This window comes from Brachycentrus maculatus, unplaced genomic scaffold (genome assembly GCF_059751285.1).
Source record: "Brachycentrus maculatus isolate JH-2025_06_01 unplaced genomic scaffold, ASM5975128v1 h1tg000256l, whole genome shotgun sequence".
In the NCBI taxonomy this organism is placed as follows: domain Eukaryota; kingdom Metazoa; phylum Arthropoda; class Insecta; order Trichoptera; family Brachycentridae; genus Brachycentrus; species Brachycentrus maculatus.
In genome coordinates, this window is record NW_028281007.1 from 1 (window position 1) to 20,826 (window position 20,826).

At 35.4% G+C, this 20,826-nt stretch overlaps 1 pseudogene; it reads right to left on the reverse strand.

Moving 5' to 3' along the window:
- Positions 1-13,436: 13,436 nt before the first annotated feature.
- Positions 13,437-13,940, reverse strand: LOC148306058 (protein CFDP2 pseudogene; annotated as a pseudogene).
- Positions 13,941-20,826: the final 6,886 nt, after the last annotated feature.

Consider the following 20,826-nt stretch of genomic DNA (forward strand, 5'->3'; position numbering starts at 1 on the left):
TATGCAACAGCAAATATGTGTGTATATATTTTTCAAATACTGTTTCCATTATATAAAGCTTAATGTGTTTTTGTGTTAGTTAAGGTAAAGTTTCGTTTAATTAGGTTTTTTTATGAGAGTTGCATTATTATCTTTATTATGTACGAAGTTTATACATCAGTTAGTGGGTTTTTATTACTTCTACTCGTAGGTTAAATCTGTGTAGAGAACAGGAGGGATAATCTAGTGTGAGCCAATCATTGACTTCTCGGCATTTGGTCATTGCTGGGAGGGAAGTCTTGTTGACTTTGGTTTAGTTATGATCATTTGATAGGTTAGGTAAGATTCCAGTAATTTTTGTAAAGTTAGATTAGGTTAGGTTTAATTTGGTTGAGTTAAGATTTGTTGGGTTGTGTTATGTTAAATTCTGATACCTCGAAGAAACCCATTTGACCAGGATGTTCTCGATGGCGGCCGTTGAGATTGGTTGGTTTGATTGCTCCTCCTCGTTGTCAGATTCTCTTTGAGTTCCATCATGTTGCTGGACCACTAGTACTTGGCACTACAGTTGTCAGCTCTTCAACCACTCGAGTGTCCTCAGCTGCTTGTCCCTGCATCGGAATGCAGTCCGTGAGTGGCGTGATGGACGAGCATAAATATCGTTGTGCGCAGCGTTCGTTACGCGAGGCATCACTGTAAATTAATAATAAAATAATTATTGTTTGATAAGAAAAAAATTAAATTGTATTTTAAGATAATAATATAAATAAACAATGATATTAAAATGGGTGTTATGGTTACCGTATTGGAAGTCCTAGGTTCGATACCCTTGTGAAAATAAATGTAACTGATTTTGCACTATAATATTCATTTAATATTACCATGGGCTGGTCCCTTAAGCGCAAAAGTGATCACCTAACATTCATGTAACTATTGATCAAGATAACACTGCAACATATAAACGCGTTGTTATCTTGATCGTTAACACATGAAGGAAAGGTAATCAGCCCTCCGCATCAGGTATCAGTCTACTGTGATACCTGAAGCGTATCTTTGTATATTAAAAAATAAGAAATGAAGAAATTAGGACCAAAACCAGAATACCTAAAAAATTTTGACGTCTGGTTTATAGTTGTTTATAGCAATTTCTCCAATTTAACAACAACAACAAAACTTTTGAATACTAAGATGAACGATATTTTTAAATCGGTGATTTTTACCGATGACTTTGATGGTCACCACTTTTACCAGCAACCCGATTCTCCGCAAAGTGACGACCCTGATCCTAGTTATATTGATATTTGAATGATTACAGCTCGACTAAACGAACATGAACTTCAAAGACAACAACGCCTGGAAGCGCGTTGCAAGAGCCTGGGTGAGGACCTATCCGACATCGGATCCGTTATAGTTCACAAGGAACTGTCACGAGAGGTGGTATCATACATGATATAACTAGCGAAGGACATTGGTACCCTAAACCAAGCTAGGACAACCCTCTTCTAGTGGAACGGAAGGTCTGCTGACGACTATCAACAATCCGGCTTCTGAAGAGTTTTGCGTGGTTTTCTCCCAGCAATGAGCAAATGCTGACAAGTTTCAGATCGGCCTACACTAGATCCCAACCTCCTGTTCCCAACAGATTAAAATGTAACATCTTTTTTAAGTTATATGAAAAAAAATCGCTTAATGATCTTAAGATGATTTATAAACCTTGTACATCTTAATAAGTATAATAAGCAAGGTAAAAAATAGATGCAACTCTAAACTGACCAGTTATTTTTGTATATTATTTCGAGAAATAAAAATACTTTGTGTTCTGATCCACTCACATTTTTATTAACCAACTAGTTTCGGCAACAACCTGTTGCCCTCTTCAGGGTTTCATTTGTTACTAATAGTAACAAATGAAATGAATTTCGGCAACAGGTTGTTGCCGAAACTAGTTGGTTAATAAAAACGTGAGTGGATCAGAACACAAAGTATTTTTATTTCTCGAAATAATATATCAATATGATCCACAAAGTTAATGCTTTCAATATTCAAAACATTTATTTTTGTCATCAAAACGGGACATCTACCAGTTTTTACGTTAATAGTATATATATTATATATTGAAGAACACATATTTTTCATAGTTTTTGTATTAATAAAAGAAAACGAATGTTGAAAAAGAAAATAAGAGAATGAAATAATAAGAAAATTAAAAAAATTATGTTGCTTTATATTTTTGTGATGAACAAATTTTCATAAGTATTTTATAAATTTTATTAAGTGGGTTTGCTTTTACAAATTAGTTAGTCTTTGCACATGACTCACCAGCCACCCGCTGTAGCCATATGCACCGAAATCAAGCTAGGATTTGTTCAGCAAAGTTATATGAAACGGCTATATGTACTACCAACTACCGTCGATTTTTTGCACTTTTTTAAAATTGTTACCGTGTGTTGCTCTTTTTTGAAAACGGGATATTTCAACGTCCCGAAACTTTAAAACGGGACGTATGGTCACTTTATGCAACTCCCATCTTAAAAAAAGATTTTCCGGGATGTATGTTGTAAAAAATCCCGGATAATTGATTTCCCCGTTAATTAAAAAACATGAAGAAAATGTAGACAAATATAATTTTAAAACTGCGCTTGTGTATACCTACTTGCTTAGTAAGGCGCACGTGTTGGCAGCGTGACTCGACTAGAGACGACTAACCTTATAAAACTTTGGCACTTGAAAATATATTTTTTTGAGGTTGATACCACAAAGTACCGTATGGATTATATTGGGTAAGATCCGATCATTTAGATGATCCGCATCAGTAAATCCGTACTCTAATACCGAAACAATAAATCATTCGCAGAATAAATAGCACCAGATAATTAGGCTAAATAATTTTTATCACAAATATAACGACTAAAAAAATATTTAAAAAAAAAAGGTTATCAAAGTAATTCACAAATATTTTACGCCATAAACATCACATACAAGTGAGATACTGTTATATTTTACGCCATAAACATCACATACAAGTGAGATACTGTTATATTTTACGCCATAAACATCACATACAAGTGAGATACTGTTATATTTTACGCCATAAACATCACATACAAGTGAGATACTGTTATATTTTACGCCATAAACATCACATACAAGTGAGATACTGTTATATTTTACGCCATAAACATCACATACAAGTGAGATACTGTTATATTTTACGCCATAAACATCACATACAAGTGAGATACTGTTATATTTTACGCCATAAACATCACATACAAGTGAGATACTGTTATATTTTACGCCATAAACATCACATACAAGTGAGATACTGTTATATTTTACGCCATAAACATCACATACAAGTGAGATACTGTTATATTTTACGCCATAAACATCACATACAAGTGAGATACTGTTATATTTTACGCCATAAACATCACATACAAGTGAGATACTGTTATATTTTACGCCATAAACATCACATACAAGTGAGATACTGTTATATTTTACGCCATAAACATCACATACAAGTGAGATACTGTTATATTTTACGCCATAAACATCACATACAAGTGAGATACTGTTATATTTTACGCCATAAACATCACATACAAGTGAGATACTGTTATATTTTACGCCATAAACATCACATACAAGTGAGATACTGTTATATTTTACGCCATAAACATCACATACAAGTGAGATACTGTTATATTTTACGCCATAAACATCACATACAAGTGAGATACTGTCACATCACTGCGGACAACAAATGAGCTCGGCCCTCAACATGTGTTTCGACATTATAAGTACTATTGTAAAATATGTTTTTTCATAAAATATTTTTGATATAGAGAGAAAAAGAAATATATAAAGAATGTGATTCCTACCAAAAACAGACGCGGAGATGGACGAAGTGAAGCAGCGACCCAAGTCGCTGTTAAACAAAGCGGTGACTCACAAGTCACCGTCGACGGTAAGTCGCTTTTGAGCTTATCTATACGGTTAAGTTCGCTGCTTCAAAAATCGTCTTAACATCTTCGAGTCCGACGTAATGTTGACATTTGAACGATTTCGCCTCGGCTACGGCTCGGCTAAACTCGGATAAACAAAATACGAACGCAAACATCCAACCGTGATCGGAGACTCGTCGGTTGGCGGGAGGACGTCGGCGTCGGACGGCCAATGCGGCGCGCGGCGACGCGATCATGCTGTTCTTGTTCCGAGTCGAGTTATTTTTTTTGGATTGCAACGAAGATATTTATTTGTTTATAGATTTTTTACTTCACTTTTTGTGTTAGGTTGGTGAGTACCACCATCTTATTCTTCCTCTTCTAGATACCTAGTTCGATTTGCCGCATAATTTACTACTAGCGAAATGAAATCGTTTTTACTAAATTTAGCCGGTGATCACGAAAATTAAAAAAAAAGTGGAACATACGAGAAACTGTCAAGATCAATTGATTACAATAATTATTATTACAACGTGTTAACGTCAATATGATTTGAACTGTGAGAAAATAAAATTCAATATTCATCAATATGACTGATTTTGTTGTACTAATGAATTAACTCCTACATAATATTTAATCATCGAACATGGATGATTTAAATTATCACGAGCACACAACGGTCTCATGTAGGAATAATGAGGATTCTTTTCTCGAGAGTGCTGGAGTTACAAGTAACTACAAGAATGAATGTCATGTCATGTCACCCTTGAAGTATGTCACGTAAAAAAATTAAAATCTGCGGATAAATGTAAGATTAACGCTTAATGTAAAGTTTTATAGGAAGCACCATTTTATTTAGTTTTAGATGAACGAGTCAATACCACATACAGATTGGATCAAACATAACGTTCCGGCGTTATTCGTAACGAAATCGGTGCTAGTTGCTAATTGCTAGTGTCCACATGGAACATCGTTTAAATAAATGTTTAGATCAACACCAAACACAATAATTATAATACAGGAACATACGATGTACATTTTTTTATAAATGAAATTATTTTAGTCACACAATAATAGACACACACGGGTATCTCAAGAATAATTATTTCTAATCAATTCTTTAAAATGCCTATATTAAAGTCCAATTTGAATATAATAGAAGACAAATGAAAAAAAAAAACAAAGTAATTAATTATTTTTATATCCACATTCAACATTAAAAAAAAAACAAATAATATTACTACGTATTATGACAATACGGTGCACAAATGTTTTAAACACAAGTATTATGAACATAATATATCAGATGAAAAATCACGTGAAAGGAAGATGATGATTGTGTAAAGTAAATTTGTCAAAATAAATACATATTAAGTATATACAAAACACGGCAACCGTGCATGACCGCGTACACTTCTGAAGGGTAAGAATGACCTAATTGCAGAAAAAACACTTCAGTGCGAATCAAAAATGCGTGCGAATATAGATTACATAGGCGAACATTTTTTAAGTTATTAGGTTGAATTTTGTAAGACTTTAAGAATTTGCAAAAACAGTAAATAACATCTCCAGCATTTGGAAAGAAAAATAAATTAAGCTAGGGGAGACCACAGAAAAAAGATAAAACATTGCCTCGATCAAAATCGAAAACACCAGGCACAGCATTGATCTTTTATATCTATTGACATATTTTACCATCCGGTTTTATTATGGGTTATTTGTATTTAATGTTTATTTGTAGTATATAATTTTGATGTAAGTATGCCATATGGACGTTTTGCTTGAAGTAAGAGAACGATTATGTATGTAGTGTAATAATTAATCATCTATAAATAGATTGTCATATTATTTTAATTTAGAATTTTACTATTAATCTTTTAAAATCAAATCTGTCGAAAAGAATTCAGAATTGTTCTGCACTTATAATTTGACGACAGGAATGAAATGGCCGCCGTTTTTTTTTTGCGAAATTATATATGTATCAATATCATTACTGCACTGACGGAACTTATCTACCTGTAGTATGTAGGTGATCAATCTTTTGTCTGTATGTATGTATTGAATATTTATAGGCGTTGTGTATTATGTAAGACAATAACTGATTATTTGAGTGGCATTGATTGAATATTTTTTTATCTAAAAATATTTGAAATACAAATGCGATAATGAAATGTACCTAATACTTAATATTTTCAACATGCATATTCTGAGATTTAGTATGGAAATACTCGATAGACATTATATCTCGACAGCATTTATTACGTTGTTGTAGTATAAAAGTAGAAATATCATAGACAGATATTATTTCAGGAATTTACTATTTACTTTACCTAAAACCACGAGAAAATGGTGAGGCCTAAGCAGTCCGTTATTAAAAATTGAATCAAGTTGTGGTAGAGGGGGGAAACTGTATACATACACACGTATGTTTGTATATGGTCGAGAATATTATTGATTTAACAATAATTATTTGATTTATAAAAATAAAATACATATATGTATGTAATAATATTAAGAGAATCCATATATTTCTTTAACATTATGTACGTACGTTCAAGCACCGAAGATCTATGTAAAGTAACCACTGCAAACTTGTTCACTTCCATGTGCACCGCGTTGTAAAAATGTAGAGATTTCTTTTGTAACATCTGGTTAGTGATTTCTGAAAACAACACAAGCAATGAATGAATAAATTAGATTAAATAGTTTTTACAAGTATAAAACAAACATTTTTTTGAATGTGAAAAAATCGTGGTGAGCGTAAAGTGGACTATAACTAAGCAAACATAATTCATTATTAAAAAAGCTTACTGAAAAAATATCACGTCACAGATGAGGCCACAAAATATATATCCAGCCATGTGTAGAGAACGAATTGTCGTTATATTTTTATAGCCTATCGGTATACTATATAGCTCGTTTGAAATGCATTTTTGCATTTTTTTATTATTAGATTAAAACCAATATTTTTAGCTTTTCCACTTTTTTTATTTGAGCAGCGACCGGTCGGTTTTGCATTTTTGCAATTATTTTGTGTATAAAAAAAACTTTAACTAGATTTCATTTGAACATTTTTCATTTGAAAAAAATCCAAAGCCTCCATTCCTTGTCCCTATCAAAAAATGTCTGATCGCGAGAACGGAATTATTTTACTAGTGTTAAATTATTTATTTTTATTTTCTTTTAAATCATTTGAAATAATCCGAGAATGAGTAAATGGTGATACATTTATAACGTTAATGTTTATTTATTAACGTAAATATAAAATTAATTAACTATTCTTACCTAAAATCATTCAGTTTTCGGTAGTCAATTTATAAAAAAAATGTAACGCTTATTTATCACCCGTTGTACCCCATTCCGCCATGCGCCAGGTCGCGCAATCAATCTTGCTGACTATAGTTGCCTCGGGTGTGTTAGTGCTTTACAATATTTTGGACAACTACATATGTCCTAGAATCCAATCATGTTTAGTAATAGATGACTGAAAAATAAATGAATTATGATATTATGTTCGAATTTGTTTTTTTTTCATGAGCTTTTATGCGATTTTTTCTGTGCCAATAAATAATAAATCAAAAAAACGTTAGTTGTTGCAAACTATCACTGCGATAAAAAAGTAAACCGAGTAATAAATAAAATGATCAATTAATGTCCTTTTTAAAATTAAGAAAAAAATGAAACAAAATGCGGATTCCTCTTTAGGTGGAGACTGACCGGAGCATTTCGTCGTAACATCGCTCGCGGCGAACATCCGAAACTACGGATGGAGCGCTCGGCTCGCTGTACTGACTGCCTGAATGCTCGCGTCGTAACGTGTTCCGTTACGACGAAATGCTCCGGTCAGTCTCCACCTTTTGGTTCCTTTTTGTTGTTTTTATTTATTACTTAACTTGATGTTAATGTTGTTGTTATTTAATAAGTCGGTTAGTTAGTCAGCCGATACATCATGGTGATGGGATGATGATGAATATTATCGACAGCCCGTATGAGAAAATTGGTTTGTAAAAAAAATTGGCATACGTAATGCTTCTATACAAATCGAATAGTTGACTCAGAATTATTTCGAATTGATTATTAATAATAACAATAATAAAGAATCTGGGATCGGGGATGATATTGTTATTGTGATGTACACGTATGTACTTGGATTTACATTACCGCGAGAGATGAGATTGGACGTATGAATACATATCGCTCACTCCTTTCAAGAACGTCATAAATCAAAAATCGTCAATTTTCAGTTGCGCATGTTTTCAGAATACCTAGAAAATGTACTATATCCTAGCAAAACCGGCATATTTTTAACTTAATATTTACCCGCTACAGGGCAGAAAAAGTTGTTTTTGCATTTTGAAGAAAATGCATTGTTTAATTTTTTATTTACAAAAACTAAATGTTTTTCAAATGGAGAAAAAACCTTCATGTTTTACCTAAAAAGATCAGATACCCAGTAAAAAGTTCAATAAGTGGCTTGATATTTATTTTTGATACATTGTATTATATTTTACAACTTTAAAAACGTTCTCCTGAAAAATCAAGTTTTTTGATTTATGACGTTCTTGAAAGGAGTGAGCGATATATATATGATAATGAAAGAATACATCCAGCGCCTGCAGCATTTTGGACAAATTGTGCAGTAAAAAATAGTAAAATTTTTATTCGCAGTACGAACGCTTATCTGATTATGATTCGAAATGATTTCGGAACATGTTTTAATAAATACACACGACGAACGTGCAAAACGGTCAAAGCAATGTACGAATCAGTTATTTCATTTAGCAAGTACACTCGCTCTCATTTTATGATAAGTCATGCAAAATTTACTATGCTTTCATAACAATACTTGTATTGCCCGGGATCGATTTGCAAAGTGCCTTCATTTCCGTTTGTTATCTATCATCAAGGCCGACTAGAGACTCTAGTAGGCCTTGTCTATCATTGACAGTTTCTTGGTTTCTTCCGACGTGTTATTTTTTTCGTATCGGCTTCCTTTAGCCTCGTAACTTCTAAATTGTTTAAATTTATAATTGTTTATATTGACATTTTCAAGAATAGGTAAACCCGATTTCGTTGTTGATCCGTGTCTCGATATTCATTGCCATTATTTACAAAGACATTTAAGATTATAAAAACCTCAAAACATCCGAGGAAAGATCGTTTGCTACAAGTATTTCTTTATAATATACAAATATTTAACTGTCTTCGCAACAAAGAAAATGCTATGCATTGCTGTGCATTTCCTGTCAAAGCTGATGAAATCACTCTGTGAACATCGATTATTAATATATAAGCTATATTAATATATAATGTTGTTATTTAATATATCATAAGTTATAAGTTATACACACACACACAAACATATATATATATATATATATATATATATATATATATATATATATATATATATATATATATATATATATATATATATATATGTATATATATGTATATATATATATATATATATATATATATATATATATATATATATATATACAGTATATATATTTTATTATTTTTTATTATTTTTTTTTTGTTGACAAAGAATTACAAAATAAACATAATAAAAGACAAATAACGATGAATAAAATAATTATGAGCAACGTGTATTTTTACTGAATAAAATAAGTAAAATTAATTAAAAAAAAACGGCATAAAAAATTCCCGTCCTTAGTCCTAAGCATACCTACGCAAAATTACACAGATACGCAAAATTACATGGCGATGCTTCAACAATACTGCCACTCGGCAGAATGAGCAAGCACTTTACAACGTTGCCAAATCTATGCGACAGCAATATATATTTTTCGATAAAGCGTTATGTGTTTTTATGTCATCTGTGCACATTTTTTCGAGTATCCAGTTAATATTCTTACAATGATCATCATCCCGAGCCGCGAATATCTTACAAGGACATGGGCTGTTCTAGGTATGAGGAGCTGAAGACGGTTTTGCAAAACAGACCAGAATTGGCGATGGAGGTGCCATTTCATAATGCATAAAATACAGATTCCTAGATTTGGTATGGAAATACTCAACACGCATCAACTATAATCGAGTTATTATCTCGACAGCATTTTTTACGTTGTGTAGTAGAAAAGTAACAATATCATACACATATATTATTTAAGACGAATTTGCTATTTACTTTACCTAAAACCACGAGAAAAATATGGATGGTTTTTAAAAATAAGCAGTCCGTTATTAAAAACTTAATTAAATTTTGGCAGATGGAGGAAACTGTATATCTACTCACGTAATTTTTATATGGCCGGGAATATTATTGATTTAACAATAATTATTTGAGTAATAAAAATATGATACACATAATATTATGAGAATACATAATATTGTAACAGCCGTCGTGTTTGTTAGTAAAAATACTTAAGGTTTGTAACACAAGGTTTATTTCACATCACAAGCGCGATACGATTTTATGTATGATCTACATTAATCTCCATCCAGGGAAGTGCGGGTTGCCAACGGTTGTTTTCCAGTACTCATGCTCCAGGCAACCTGGCGGGCATGCATTGGCTGACATCATTCCCCACTCCTTGACATCAATGTTACATGTTCCTTGTCATGTTACATTCGGTTATCCTGACCCTATATTGTGACCCCACAACAAAAAAACAAGGACACATTAGTATAAAACATTTCACAAAATTACCACTCCTTTTCTATGTATTCAACGATAAGTCACCGCTTATTCAGTCCACACAAGACACACATTACATTACACAAATGTAATCACAATAAGCCACCGCTTATTCAGTCCACACAAGACACACATTACATTACACAAATGTAATCACAATAAGCCACCGCTTATCCAGTCTACACAGGACACACATTACTTTACCGAAATGTAATCACAATAAGCCACCGCTAATTCAGTCCACACAGGACACACATTACATTACACAAATTTAATCACAACAAGCCACCGCTAATTCAGTCCACACAGGACATACATTACATTACACAAATGTAATCACAATAAGCTACCGCTTATCCAGTCTACACAGGGCACACATTACTTTACAGAAATGTAATCACAATAAGCCACCGCTTATTCAGTCCACACAGGACACACATTACATTACACAAATGTAATCACAATAAGCCACCGCTTATCCAGTCCACACAGGACACACATTACATTACACAAATGTAATCACAATAAGCCACCGCTAATTCAGTCCACACAGGACACACATTACATTACACAAATGTAATCACAATAAGCCACCGCTTATTCAGTCCACACAGGACACACATTACATTACACAAATGTAATCACAATAAGTCACCGCTAATTCAGTCCACACAGGACACACATTACAATACACAAATGTAATCACAGTAAGCCACCGCTTATTCAGTCAATTTTGGGCAAAAGCTGTCTGGGTATAACAGTCACAGTAAATTTTGCTTTCAATCTCTTCCTCAGGTCCGATAGCTACTACGGTACTGTTTTCTACGCAACTTCTAGCTTTTGCGGCATCGTCCTGGCAACTTGCGTCCAATTTCTGATCATTTTTGTAACTTCTTCTTCTCCGTCTTATTCCTTATTGCTGAGGGTTGTGACTCTTGCAGAAGCAATGACTCTTCTCCAGTTATCCCTTGACTGCGCTGCACGTAGCGCTCCAACCACTGAGGTGCCTGCTGCTGCCTTAATTTGATCGGTCCATCGTGTGGGGGGTCTTCCTCTCCCTCTCTTTCCCTCCAGGCTACTGATCACAACTAGTCGTTCCAGGCTATCCTCGTTGCCACGCGCAACGTGTCCAAAGAACTGGAGAATCCGTGGGGTAGAGATATTGGCCAGAGTCAAGCTATCCAAGCGTAGTTCCTGGCGAATGGACTCATTGGTGCGTCTAGCTGTCCATGGAATTTGGAGCATGCGCCTCCAACACCACATTTCGAAGGCATCAATTTTTCTCCTTTCTGCTGCTTTTATGGTCCATGTTTCAGCAGCATAGAGAAAAATAGAGTGGACCAAGCTCCTGACAAGCTTCATCTTGGTGTTGTTACTCACACCCCGGTCTTTCCAGATTGTGTCTAGCTTAGACATGGCACTTTTGGCGATGGCGATACGACGTCTAATCTCTTCTTCACAAGTTCCTTCATTGCTGATTTGAGATCCAAGGAACTGGAACTCGTTTATTATCTCTAAACCTTCGAGCGAGTTCCCGAGATCACCAAACTTCTTAGATCGATCTATGATCATGATCTTGGTCTTGCTCTGGTTAATCTCTAGTCCCAGTGCCTTGCTCTCAATCTCTACTCGTTTAAGGTGATCTACCATTTCTTTTGCATTATGTATTCCCCATAGATGTTAAACAGGTCAGGGGAGAGTATGCATCCCTGTCTTACACCTTTCTCAGTGGGGAAACTTGCAGTGTTTATGCCATTGATTCTTACGATTGCGTTACTTTGGGCATAAAGTCCATGGATGAGTTTTATCAAATGGGATGGGACTCCCATCTCCATGAGTACTTTCCACAGATGTTCCCACTTCACGCAATCGAAAGCTTTCTTGTAATCGATAAAGCATAAAACTGTTGGCATTAGGAACTATCGGCTTTTTTCGATCACTTGGCGGATGTTGAGAATCTGCTCTCTTGTTCCTCTTCCTTTCACAAAACCAGCTTGTTCCTTTAGTATTTGCCATCCAATGTAACTGTGTAAACGTGCTCTTAGAAAATATAGCAATATCTCGCTGGTGTGAGAGATAAGTGCTTTTGTCCTATAGTTTTCACACTTTTTGGATGAGCCTTTTTTGTGAAGAGGAATGAAAACAGATGCTGCCCATTCCCGAGGCCATGATCCCGTTCTCCATTTGAGGTTGCAGAGACCCAGCACTGTTTTTATGCCCTTATCCCCTAGTTCCTTTAGAAGCTCGGCCTGTATGCAGCCTGTTACATTTTAGTTTTTTCAGTGCATCTCGAATCTCTTCTTCCAAAATGTAGGGTTCCATGGTTTGACTCTCAAAGGAAGGACTTCCTACTGTTGAGGTCTCGGCATATAGTCCGGAGCAGTAACCGCGCCATCTCTCCAAGACGCTACCAATGTCCGTCAGAACGCCACCATTGTGGTCCTCTATTGCCCATGTCTGAGGTTTGAAAGTACGGGTTAAGTGTTTGACCTTTTGGAAGAGATCCTTTGTTGTGCACTATTCGCTTTATCTTCTATCTCAGCACAGATATCCGAAATTTGTTTATTTTTGTCTCGTCGGCAATGTCTTTGTATATCTTTATTGAGCCTAGAGTATTATTGTCTCGCTTCTGCATATGAGGTTCCTTTTACTCTCATTGCTTTCCGCTTTGATATCATATCCAAGATTTCCTCTTTTCGTTTCTCGGCTCCTGATACTTCTTTGCAGTCTTGACAATTTTCTCTTTGAGACTGTTCCAACGCTGTTTGACATTTTCAGAGGAGTTTACGTTGAAATCAGCGTCTTGTTTCCTGATATCTGTGCCAAAACTTTTAATTGCTAGCTCATTGAGGTTTAAAGTTTTCAACTTTTTCCCTTTTTATAATTTTGAACTTGGCTCTGATTTGTGCAATCAGCAGATTATGATCAGAGCCGCAATCTGCACCAGGATAAGTTTTAACATTACTTATCGATGACCTCCAGCGGCTATTTATCATGATGTAATCAATTTGGTTGCGACGTCTGATGTGCTGTTTAAACCGAGTATTCATGATTGTCATTTTTTCTTCAATAGCAAATTGGATCAAATGTTCACCTCTATCATTTTGGGTGCCAATTTCATAATGGCCAACTTGGCCAACTGCACCTTCAAGGTAACTGTTTGATCCAACATTTGCATTGAGATCACCAATAACCATTGTCATTTCTTTATTGGGTATTTGAGCCAGCGTTTCATTGAGAGCAGAATAGAAAAGATCAATAACTTCATCTGGAGCATCGGCAGACGGTGCATACACTTGTACAATATTCATTTTGCAGGGTTGAGTGTTCAGTTTGATGTGGATCATTCTGTCATTAATGGGGTTATATCCAATGACGGACTTACTTAACTGAGATGTTAAAATTACCGCTACCCCACTAAATGTTGCATTTGCATTGCCTGAGAAGTATATTGTATTACCGTTTGCTGTTGTTAAGTGTCCATTTTCGGTCCAATGTGTTTCTGAGACTCCATATATATGTTTGTTATGGTTGGTTATTTATTTTTCTAGAATATCCGTCTTTCCTGGCAGGCTTAATCCTCTGACATTCCAGGTGCCAACTCTGTGTGTTGGCACCTGGAATGTCAAAGAGTTTTTGTAACTACTGTCTGCCTTAACATCATACTCGTCTTCACCATCATCATTGTCTTTATTGTCAATACTTCAAATTCAGCGTTATCCTTGTCTTCATCAACATTTCTAATGTCAAATTCAACTCCATATTCGACATCATCAACATTTTCAATGTCAATTTTACCATCATCTTTAACTTCATCAACATTTTCAATATCAAATGCAGCTTCATCCTTGACTTCATCGACTTTTATAATATCAAGTTCAGCTTCATATACGACATCATCAACATTTCCTATGTCAATTTCACCATCATCTTTTACTTCATAAACATTTTCAATATCAAATGTAGCTTCATCCTTGACTTCATCGACATTTATAATGTCAATTTCAGCTTCATATTTGATATCATCAACATTTCCAATGTCAATTTCACCATCATTTTTAACATTAATATTTTCAATATCAAATGCAGCTTATCCTTGACTTCATCGACATTTCTTATGTCAAGTTCAGCTTCATATTCGACAACATCAACATTTCCAATGCCAATTTTACCATCATCTTTAACACCAATATTTTCAATATCAAATGCAGCTTCATCCTTGACTTCATCGACATTTATAATGTCAATTTGAGCTTCATATTCGAGATTATCAACATTTCCAATGTCTATTTCATCTTGTTTTTTTTTTTACTTCATAATCATTTTCAATTCAATTTCAATTCAATTCAATTTATTCAACAAAAAAATAATATATACATAACAAACAATATTCAAGGCGTATATATTAAAAGTTAGCAAGAAGACTTAAAGGTGTAGAAGAATCCCGCTTCGGAAAACTCCTTCGTACACATGGAACAGATCAATATCCAATGTGATATTGTTCAACATAGCGGTAGCTCTTCCTACAGGCATAACCATCGGCAGGTTGGTCCTGTGTATAGGAATGTGAAACAATCTATGTCGACGCTGTCTTAGGTAACTATCGGGAACATACAGACCAATGTTCCGGATAATTTCATGATTATCGATCATACCGCGCAACAATCGATAAAAATGCGTAATCAAATACACATTCCTTCTAGTCTCTAAACTATTGTAGCCAAGCATACCCTGGAGAAACTGGGTCAATATCAAATGCAGCTTCATCCTTGACTTCATTGACATTTCTCATGTCTAGTTCAGCTTCATATACGACATCATCAAGATTTCCAATGTCAATTTCACCATCATCTTTAACTTCATAAACATTTTCAATATCAAATGCAGGTTCATCATTGACTTCACCGACATTTATAATGTTGAATTCAGCTTCATTTTCAACTTCATCAACATTTTCAATGTCAATTTCAGCATTTTCTTTGACTATCCTCACTGTAGCTCCTCGTACTGTCAGTGTTGCTTCCAGTCGATTAACAATAGGTTGACCAATAAATATGTCAACATCTCCCATGTTACTGTCCGTTTCCAATGCTGAAGACGCTAGGAATAGCCCGTCAACTCCCAATACAAATGAGACTACTAAGTAAAACCTTTGAGGACTGTAAAAGATTGTCCCATCACTAGACTTATCGCCTCCTTAACCCTGAAGGTGATGACATTGGACTGGTTACCGGTATCTATGTGTTGGTGCCGGCGCGGAACAACTGACTACGGCCGTTTGTTTGGAGGGGACTTCGCAGCACCCGCTCATATATTGCTCGAACATCCCTCGAGGCGAGTCTCCATCAGTCTCTCAAAAACCACCCTGGCGGGTTCGGTTTCCTCCTCTCGATTTGCACAAGTAACTGCATCCCTCGATCCGTCTACGATGCGAACGCGTCGCGACATCGTAACAATAACAGCAAAACGCTTAGCAGCCAAAGTCAACACTATATAAAAATGGCGACAAGCGTACAAACAAAATCACAATGACGACAAAGCATTCCAAAACGTCCAAGTTAACACAGAATTTTTAAAAATGGCGTATAAACGTCCAAATAAATCACCACTCGTTTCAATTCAATTTTCAACACTCCAACATTTTTAAACGGCGGCGCTAGTGGTCAAAATTACTAACGCGATATGCCGGACTTTTAAAAAAATGTCACTATCACAATACCGCCACTCTGTAATCGCCACTCTGCGTAATTTATTCCAGATAATCCCACTTCTGATATGTAACAGCCGTCGTGTTTGTTAGTGAAAATACTTAAAGTTTGTAACACAAGATTTATTTCACAACACAAGCGCAATACGACTTTATGTATGATCTACATTGGTCTAGATCCGGGGAGGAAGTGCGGGTTGCCAACAGTTGTTTTCCAGTACACATGCTCCAGGCAACCTGGCGGGTATCCATTGGCTGACATTATTCCCCACTCCTTGACATCAATGTTGTCATGTTACAATTCTTTTCCGTCTTATTCCTCATTGCTGAGGGTTGTGACCCTTGCAGAAGCAATGACTCTTCTCCAGTTATCCCTTGACTGCGCTGCACGTAGCGCTCCAACCACTGAGGTGCCTGCTGCTGCATTAATTTGATCGGTCCATCATGTGGGGATCTTCCTCTCCCTCTCTTTCCCCCAGGCTACCGATCACAACTAGTCGTTCCAGGCTATCCTCATTGCCACGGGCAACGTGTCCAAAGAACTGGAGAATCCGTGGGGTAGAGATATTGGCCAGAGTCAAGCCATCCAAGCATAGTTCCTGGCGAATGGACTCATTGGTGCGGCTAGCTATCCATGGAATTCGGAGCATACGCCTCCAACACCACATTTCGAAGGCATCAATTTTTTTCCTTTCTGCTGCTTTTGTGGTCCATGTTTCAGCAGCATAGAGAAAAATGGAGTGGACCAAGCTCCTGATAAGCTTCATCTTGGTGTTGTTACTCACACCCCGGTCTTTCCAGATTTTGTCTAGCTTAGACATGGCACTTTTGGCGATGGCGATACGACGTCTAATCTCTCCTCCACAAGTTCCTTCATTGCTGATTTGAGATCCAAGGAACTGGAACTCGTTTATTATCTCTAAACCTTCGAGTGAGTTCCCGAGATCACCGAACTTCTTAGATCGATCTATGATCATGATCTTAGTCTTGCTCTGGTTAATCTCTAGTCCCAGTGCCTTGCTCTCAATCTCTACTCGTTTAAGGAGATCTACCATCTCTTTTGGGTCTTTGGCCAAAAGTGTTGTGTCGTCCGCATATCGTATATTGGACAGCTTTACACTATGTTACAAATATACATATATTTCTTTATAAACATTATGTATGTACGTTCAAACAACGAAGATCTTTGACAAAGATTCTATAATATAATTCTAAATAAATCCATCATTGGGATCCCTCCCGATTTTCAGAAAAATGCATTTGGCGGTCCTGAAAAATTACCGCCGATGTATTGTGGAGAGAATGAAATTGATCACACTCCGATTCGGCGGCCTTCTTGTTTTATTATTTTATTTTTGCTAAAAAAAATATATACTTTTAGGAAACCTCACATTTAACTTATCTTAATCTGAGTCCCTTGAATATCTTTTATATCACTGTCATGGTTCTTATTCTTAACAAAATTAACTTACCATCACGTCGCTCCCCGCTGAAGAAGCAAAGCGAATAGAATGCCACATAAAACATATAACTTTGCAAAACATTCCTGTTCCATGTTTACAGATCTCCTTATTATATACATATAATAATAATAATAAAACCCTTATCCGCACCCCAATGATGCATACGGCACTGTGTCATATAAACGCAGTGTTATCTTGATCGGTTTACACATGAAGGAAAGGTGATCAGGCCTCCGCTTCAGGTACCAGTGCATGGTAGTATTGAATAAATATTACAGTGAATAAATCACTTATATTTATTTTACCCCCCTTGGGAATTGAATCCGGGACCTCCAGAACGGTAGCCGAGCGTGCTGACCATTACACTACGGAGGCGGACATACTTACGTATATAGCATACCCACCGATTATTCACACTTCTTGCTCTTTAATGAAGATATTTGACTCTTCTTTTACATAAAACACAATTCTTGTTGTTCGTCTACTTCTTCTAAACCTTATCCGCACCCAATGGTGCAAAGGGCACTGCATAGTATTGACGCAGTGTTATCTTGATCGTTAGTTACATGAAGGCAAGGTGATCACTCCGGCTCTGAAGTGCCGGAAGCTGAAGTCCGTGAAGGGACCAATCCAGGGTGATATTAAATAAATATTAGACTGTAAAATTAATAATATTTATTTTCACTCCACCTGGGAATCGAACCCGGGACCTCTAGCGTGGTAGCTAAACACGGTAGCCATTAAACCACGGAGGTGGACTATCTTTATTGTTATTGTTATTGTAATGGCATCTAGAATAAGCTGATATAAAAACCTCAAGTTGATTTGAACATAGATAAAGAATAATTTGAATGTATGGGTATTTACAGGGCTGACGATCTATTACTGGCTGGTTAAAGTAATCACTTTATAGCATTTAACCTGTAACACTCACCATTCTATCCGTTATTGACTGAATGTTACACTTGTATATAGTGACCAGTTACCAGCCTATGACAGGTTGTACCCCTGTACTGTTAATCCTGTGGCTTCCATATTTTTTCATTTGTGTTGAGATGTCAGTATAAACAACTCCTAAGTGGGGAAAAACAAACAAATCCCAGATTTGTGAACAAGGATTTGAAGACATTCAACATGTTGTGAATACCTTACATGTTTTTTTTTGTTTTTATATAAATCACTGTTTTTCCAAATCACTATTTTTTGCAAATTAGTTGTAAACAACAGAACCGTTGAACAGGTGATGAAATTCAAGTATCCCGGAGTTGACATCAGTAGCTACGGTGATCTATATGGTGAGACTCAGAAACAAATAAACAAGGCTGCAGTTGTATCGGGATGCCTCAGAGACTCGGTGTGGAAGAACAAACACACGAGAATAGAAAGTAAAATGAAAATATACAAAACATGTGTTAGAACCAATAGCCACTTATGGGATTGAGGCAAGAGTAGATACTTCCAGAACAAAATCTCAACTTGGAACCTCCGAGATGAAGACTCTCTGATCCATAATCCGAAACACATTGCGAGACCGAGTAATAAATACCGGTATCCGGAGCATGTGTAAGACGGAGGATATCGCGAGGTGGGGACGACAACGAAGGCGATACTGGAATGAACATATAAACAGAATGTCAGAAGACAGACTTCCACATATCGCCCTTCAAGGTAACCCTGTAGGACGCAGACCCCCAGGCAGACCTCCGAAAAGATGGAAAGACAGTTGGGAGTCAACATCTCAAGAGCGACATGCGGAGGCACAAACAGATCCCTAGGATCATCAAAAAGAAGAAGAAGAAGACTATTTTTCCCTCACATTGCCTGTATTTTTTATATATCAGATAATACCAGAAAAACATTACACCCAAATCTTTAAGAAAAATAATAAAATAAGAGAACTCGATTTAAAAATATTTTGTAATAACAGTTTTATTAAAAATTTACAAATATTTAGAGTAACAACAGACGTTTCTAAGTGGAGGATTTAGTATGTGCATTTATGTATATATATAATAATTTACACGAGTCGTATCTACTTAGAAGTAAATTCATTTATACAATTCTACTAATTACTACATATTTTACAGGCCCTCATTTCCAAATTAATCATATTTAACAATCTGATTTAGAAACAGATTCACTTTTGATCATACATATGGAATTTATAGAAATTTAATAAAATAACTCGGGCATGTGAGTGCTCAATAATATCAGTTCCAATGAATTTTCGTTGTAATCTACATGATGCATAGGACACCGCGCCTGATAGTTAATAAAATAAAATGACGTCATCAGACCTGTGCTGCAAATTGTTCTGTTTGTCACTACGAATTCCACTGAATAAAAGGCGCAGATGACGTTAATGAAGGAACTCAGTACGAAGGATATCGCCGCTTTAGAGAAAAGGAAAAAATGGTATACAGGAAATGGAGAGTAACACCAATTGCTAGGGTATTGGGAGTTGCATACCCATACAGGTACATTACAAGTTTCTAGTATAATTTGGAAAGAATAATGTTTAAAAGTGATATAATTTACCTACTGTTCAATTATGTCCATTTATTCTCAATTTTCAATTTAAATATGCACTTCTTTAGTACGATTTTTTTACGGTTTTTTCACGTTTATATATTTCCAATATTTATAGCTTTAATCAGTAAATCATTGAAATTAGTAGATATGTATTTAAATCGATGAAATTCGTAATAAATGACAACAAAACTTTGATTTAAATAAATTCTTTACAAAAGTTTTCATGAATATCTAAAATGTTTAAATGATTTGATCGATATTTTCCATTTCACATGTCAAGAAAATTATGCGTATTTTTATCACATATTTTGTTTATCAATAGATTTTCGATATATTTTCCATGGTAAGAAATGGAGTGTCAAGTTATGTCAATAGACAACAGATTGGATTGGATTAGCTTCATTTTATGAAACTCATTGATCGTCTTACATGATTTCCCAGAACAATTTAAGTCTTCATTAAAATTTATTGACAATTGATTAAATAATTCAAACAACTTAACTTGTACGATTAAGAAAATTGAATTAAGAA